Source organism: Mirounga angustirostris, unplaced genomic scaffold, assembly GCF_029215605.1.
Source record: "Mirounga angustirostris isolate CCGP_5_RB_7025 unplaced genomic scaffold, mMirAng1.0.hap1 SCAF_2, whole genome shotgun sequence".
Lineage (NCBI taxonomy): Eukaryota > Metazoa > Chordata > Mammalia > Carnivora > Phocidae > Mirounga > Mirounga angustirostris.
Genome location: NW_026991710.1, coordinates 162,449,672 through 162,456,374, shown reverse-complemented (window position 1 = coordinate 162,456,374; position 6,703 = coordinate 162,449,672).

The window sequence follows — 6,703 nt, the reverse complement described above, 5'->3', positions numbered from 1 at the left end:
GTAATCATGAAGCAGAGCTAAAGACCACTATATAAGTTGCCAGAATGCCAGTCTACCAAGTAGGATTCACAGGGACCCAAATACTCCATCCTTCTCTGTGAAAATGGAATAATGAGGGGCACCTGGGTGGCTCAGTCATTAAGCGTCTGCTTTCAGCTCAGGTCATGATCCCTGGGATCATGCTCCTCAGGAGGCCTGCTTCTCCCTCTCCCCCTCCCCCTGCTTGTGTTCCCTCTCTCGTTGTGTCTCTCTCTGTCAAATAAATAAAATCTTAAAAAAAAAAAAAAAAAGAAACGGGAACAATGAAAACTGCTTCACTTGCCACTGTGCAAAATGCTGTTGGACCTCTGGAATGGCCAAATACCTAGAAAGAGAAATTTTAGAAACTTATTTATTTACTTATTTTAATTAAAGAAAATACTGAATTCTTTATATTCATTATCATCTGTATTAATATGGGTCCTTAGAGGAAATACCTCTATTGGTGGAATCTGGGCTTTCAGAACAAATGTTAACCAGGTAAAAAGACTTTTTCTCTTTACTTAATAAACTGTTTCCTTCTATGGGCTATAGCCTGTAAATATTATAGTATAATGAAGATAGCAAAATGTGTTATAGTGCAATAATATAAAGTTTTTAGGTACAAATGTATTTGAATTGCAAACATATAATTGGCTTTTGCCAAGGTAACTTGAAAGGATTGGTGGGTGGGGCACCTGGGTGGCTCAGTCGGTTGAGCATCTGATTTTGGCTGGGGTCATGGTCTTTGGGTCCTGGGATTGAGTGGGGTGTTGGGCTCCCTGCTCAGCAGGGAGTCTGCTTGTCCTTCTCCCTCTGCCCCTCCATCCTCCTCTTGCTCACTCTCTCCCTCTCCCAATCTCTCTCCCAAATAAATAAATAAAATCTTTTATTTATTTGAGAGTGAGCGAGAGAGCCCGAGCCGGGGGGGGGGGGGGAGGTAAATAAAGGCCAAGTAAATAAAATCTTAAAAAAAAAAAGGATTGGTGGGCTATTTTTATCCATGAGCTGTGTGGCTCATGCTTAATTGGTCATTCTCGATGAGAGCCATGACCATTAGCCTCATGATTGTTGGATTCCTTTAGTCTTTCTTAGCCTGTGGAATGACATATACTCTGATTTCTTCTGCTCTGTTAAACTCTTTGGTATCCCCAACAGAATCGCTTCCTTCTGCTCCCTGGTGATATGCCAGCTGTTGGACTTAGGCCACTGTCTCCTCCCTCCTGCACTAGCACCACGTGCTACCCTCTGCCTAGAATGGTGGAAGTTGTATTCATTGCATCCAGGAGAGTCTCCTTCTCCAAATGGATATCAGCATGACAATAGATAGCACTAGGACTGGCTTTGGTTTTCCCATATCTAGCGTGTTTATGGTCTCTGGCAGGGAACTAATTTCATTAGAGGACAGAAGGAACTTTTTGCAGCTCCACTTTTGGAAGTAGTGAGTTAGTCATTAACGAAAACACCCATGCTTCTGGAAATGAGTCCCTACAACCTGAACACTACTCTTTTGTAGAAATGGCCTATGATTGAAAAAGAGATGATAGTTTGGAGTGGAATAAAGACCAAATTAAGAATGGAAAGAGGAGTGGGGATACCTGGAGGCTTATCTTGGCTCCTACAGAACAAATAAGGGGTCCAGGGCTCAGCCACTCTTCCCTCCAGCCTCAGTTTTCCCAAGTCCATAATGAAGGATTTAGAAGGAAAAGACTCTAAAAGTTTAAAATTCTATAGTTTTATAAATCTTAAAAAGTAGAAAACTAATTTGAGTTAAATGTAATTAAGGGTATATGCAATACATTTGGCAAGTTTCGATCTCTATTCTATACATATTGTCATAAAGAATAAATAGGGAAGATTTTGAAAATGCCAATAGTCTGGGTTTTTTTCCAGCCCATGACAAGATCTATCCAGTTGTCAACTTCTTTTTCCTTTCATAAATCAGTCAACTAATGGTTTGAGATTTAAGTGTGGAATGATTCAAGACTAGAAATTCTGGTTGCACTAGGTAAAGAGATGTGTTCCTATAGCCATTTAACTTCTTTTTTTCATTCTTAAAGATCAACCTGAAATCCAAAACCAGGCCAGTTAAATTTAGTGTTGATGTGTCAAACATTTATCAACAATGGCAGTTTGCTAGAGTCTCTCTAAGAACAAGGGTCTGGGGGGATATAAAGGTCCTTTCAGTGTTTGTTATTATGATGCATCTAGATGAATTTTAAAACTTCTTTGCCATCTGCCAAAGGTCATGTGATGTCAGATCTGGACCCTATCATACAGTGATTAGTGAGTGGCTAGTGACATATGAGGCTTTGGAGACTGGCACCTTTGATAGGTTTCTAACACTTGAATATTTCCCAGCTTGTCCCTCAGCACTTCCAAAGGGAGCAGTACAAATCCATGGGCACCCATGTGGAACTGAACTATTTGAATTATTCTCAGTTACAAGTTTCCAGGATCTGATCCAACAGTCAAAAAATATGTGCTGAGTGCCAGTATGTTCTAAGCACAGAGCTAGGTGGGAGAGTATGTAAAAAAAAAAAAGCAAGATAGATAAAGGCTTTTGCCCTCAGGTTTTCAGTCCGATGGGAAAGGATAACATTCTTCAGATTGATGTAATAAAGATTTCAAGTAGATGTCTACCAGATTCCTGTAGCAGAAGACCAGGATTATTTGGGCAAAAATATCACTTAAACTTTAAATGTCCTGATCACCACCTACACAACTAAAAGGCCCATTGACCACAGAAATGTCACAGGATTGATTTAAGTACTCAAAACACTGATGAGGCAGAATCTTTCCTTATCTCTCTAGGAGAATTATCTTGCTCAGGCTTCTATGTTCTCTCTTCTCTCTTTGTCTGGCTCTATTTTTGTCCTCTGCCTACCATATACTTTAGAATGGAAGAATTAATTAAATGACCTCAGTTTATTACCTCAATCCTAGAGCCTATCTACCTTGAGAGTTGCATAGTTCTGGCCCACGTAGCATGGATAGACAACAGAAGGTAGGCACACATGCAGACAGAAATGATATGTAAAGTGGATATAGCAAATATTCCCATGAACTTTGTCATTCCTCACCTTTTCTGTTCTCCAGTGGATTTATACACAGGATGTGGTCCTGAGGAAAAGGGCCCAGAGAACACTGCCCCCTGTGGACTGGTGTATTGTTTAAGAAACAATTCCAATAGTTTTCAGTTAAAAAAAAAAAAAAAAAAGCTTACACGAAGTATTTACTGTGTGCCGGGCAATGCGTGTCTTCCATGCTTTAATTCATTTAACCATCACAGTAAACCTTTCATTATCTCCATGTTACAGATGAGTAAACTGAGGCAGAGTAGTTACTTGTCCAAGATTACACAGCTAAAGAATGGTAGAGCTAGGATACCAATCCAGACCATTGGACTCCCGAGTTTATGTCCTTAACTAGTATACATTCTGCCGTCCTAGAGTGAAAAACTGGTTGGGAATCTTCTCTGTCACATTTCCCATTCCTCTTGAATTTGTGTCAACCGAGTGGCAATCCTAAAGTACGCTTGGCATCCACAGAAGCTAATCTATCTGCCGTGCTGGCCTCCCCGCCACAAAACAGCACGCATATTCCTGAGTCACTCGTGGCGTGAGCAGGTGGCTGGAGCTTACGCCTTCTGAATGAGCAGCCTGTCTGGAAGTGAGGCTGTCTAACTGGCTTTGCCACTGACATCACACAGGGAAATAAATTTTTAAGGCATCTCTGTACTTCTTTAACTTCCTTGAAAATGGTGTTATTTAAGTGGTTATGAAACATGCCTTGAAAAGGATTCTCTTTGATTTAAATACTTAAAACCGTACTTAATGAAGCATGTCCATTTTTAGAGTCATTGCATAATGTCTTGCCTATTAAGTGTGCTTCATAATTTTGATGGTTAAATAGTCAATTGGTAAGATAATTGGTATAATTTCTCTTTTGAAAGAGAAACCATTCTCTGAAAATCATAAACATATTTATATAATCATCTCCTCCTTTTTGACCTCCATGGGATGCAAATCTATTCTGGCTTAGGATGTTATTTAAACTGTTCTTTATGTGTAAGACTTGCCTCTACATTTAGTTATTAAACTCCTTAAAGACACATCAAGACATCTGGGGACACAGTAAGTGCAATACCTAATAAATATTACTGCTGAACTGAAATGAAAATATACAGATACTAAATTATCATTAGGTATAAAAATCAAGCCATAGATAATAAATAAAACTTCAGAATTAATTTTGAAAACTAATAGTCTCCTTTATTCCCCAAGGGACTGCAAGTCTCCTTTTATATTTCTGTTTACAGTTAAAATTAAATGGCCCATCTTTGTGAATATAATGGAGTAGTTATTGTAAAAAGGTTATTTTTTAAAAAATATCAAAGAATAATGTGAGTTTCTAAAAGACATCAAATCCTAATCAAATATACTAGCTTTTCTCACAGCAGAATTTAAAATTAATAAAGCATTCAGGACTTTATTCTATTCTATTCTATTCTATTCTATTCTATTTTAATCTTTATAAGGAAGACAGTTTCTATTCCGATCCATGTTGCACCCCAGCTTCCCAACCTCATAAGTATTAGCAGCATCGAGAGTGGCATTTAAAGGAAGTCTGTCTGAACACAAGCCAGTTCCTTGTCCGTGGTTTTACAAAGAAGCAGAGCTGCATATAAAATTTAAATCTTTGAGCTGGAAGTGTCAGCTATCACTGTCTCTTGTTACGGAACCAAGAACTTGGGTTTTAATTCTTGGGGCTGGTAAAACTTGCGCAGATTATGGACAGGGCCTTGTTATTAAATAGTGCTTTTTACGTTATTGGATCTCAGCTTAGAAGCTAGTAAACAAATTGCCTTGATGGATGACGAGTGATGGATGGCTGCACAGAGAGTGAGGGCCAGAAGGCCCTAAAGACAGCACGTATTTTATAAAATGCCTCCTGTGAAACATGGCCACGCAGTTAGGGAGAGGAGGGAGATGGAGCATACTTTGCATACAGTAAGGAGTGCATTCTCCCCTTATGCAAGCACAGGCATGGGATAGGGACAAGAGAGTGGGATATGGTTGAGGAAGGGGACAACAAAAAGGTGAATGACAAGCTAGTGGAAGAAAAAAGGACACACATGCCTAAAAACGCCTGAAGGAAGGTATTTCCAGGCCTCAAGTTTTCTTATTTTTAAAATGAGAAGATTGAATTATGTCTTGGTTTGATAGCCATTCATAGAAACTAACTCTAGCTGGCTAATGCGAAAGCCAAGAGTATATTGGGAAGATGCTGGGGTATGTAGTATCCAAAGAGTGGCTAAAAACCCAGGCCCCAGAAACAACAGGGATTAGGAACTTCAGCAGGTTGATTTGTGAATTTTCTTTCTAGAATGTTGCTTTGCACATGATTCAGTAACAAGGGCCCTCTCCCCAACACCTCCCTCCCCCCAAAAAGTTCTGTGTCTCTCAACTCAAAGGTCCCAATTTCTAGGAGAAACATCCAGTTAGCTCAGGTTGGGTCAGCTGTTCACACCTGGATTATGCATCTATGACCAGGGAGATAGGATCTTAAAAGTACAAACATAGCTGTAGGGTCCCACTCTGTGTCTTAGGTGGGAATTGCGGTGGAGGGAAGTAATTTCTGGAGAAAGGCAAATAGATGAGAGCTGAGGAACCATATTATATCTTGCAGTTCACCCAGGGTTCTACATAAACTACCATAGCTCACAAGAATATTTATAGAAATAAACAAAAGAAATCTTTAATGGTACAATTAAAGCTGGGTAAGTTTGATCAGGAAGGAGTTCTTAGAACGGAGACAATTTGAGTGGCACTTTTAAAGGGCCTGGTTTGGTGAGGCACTGCTTCAGACAGTGAGGAGAGCGTGCAGAGAGGCTCAGGACAAGAACAGACAAGCCATGTTTTTGGAAAAGGAAGCACTTTGCTTGACTAGTCCAAAAAATTGAAGTCTGAGATTAAAGAGTATTTAAATAAATTAGGTTAAAGGTGAGCTGATTTGTCAGGAGCCTGGAGTTGGGAGGCAGCCTGGAGGAGAGGAAAAGCAACATGTTGTTATGGAAAGAGCAGGAATGGGAGCATGGGAGCCTGGGAGCCTGGCTTCTGCCACGAATCAGCATTTTCTCTGTGGGTAATCAGGTTCTCTTGGCCTTAGTGTATTCACCTGTAAAGGGATTCTATCACTGGTAATTGGGTTTTACTTATGCATTCAAAAAATATTTATTGAGCAACTACGGTGTTCCCAGGAAGAGCTTCAAGTGCTGACGATCCAGCAATGAACAAGACAAAGTGTCTTCCCTGATGGAGCTACATACCCAGCTGATAAAGCAACCATCAAAACAGTGTTTGATTCAGACACCTAATGATGAGCCTCGCCGTGTTTCCTTGCTCCCGCATTTCCTTTACACACTTCCTTCCCAGAGCCACTTCTTGGAGTTACATTGTTCCTTTGCTAGCTCCCCCTGCCTATCAGATGGTTTTGTCATCATCACAAAATACTTGCCAGATGCGTAAATGGAGTGTTTGAAGAGTCCCAACAATAACCCCACTCTTTCTTTTCCAAGTTGTGAACCATTGAAGAAATAAGACAAGAGTAAAGCAGATGATTCCTTAGTTACTGGTAAATGCTAGGGCACAGTTTATACTTGCTGTGAAGAAGTCCTTTGGAC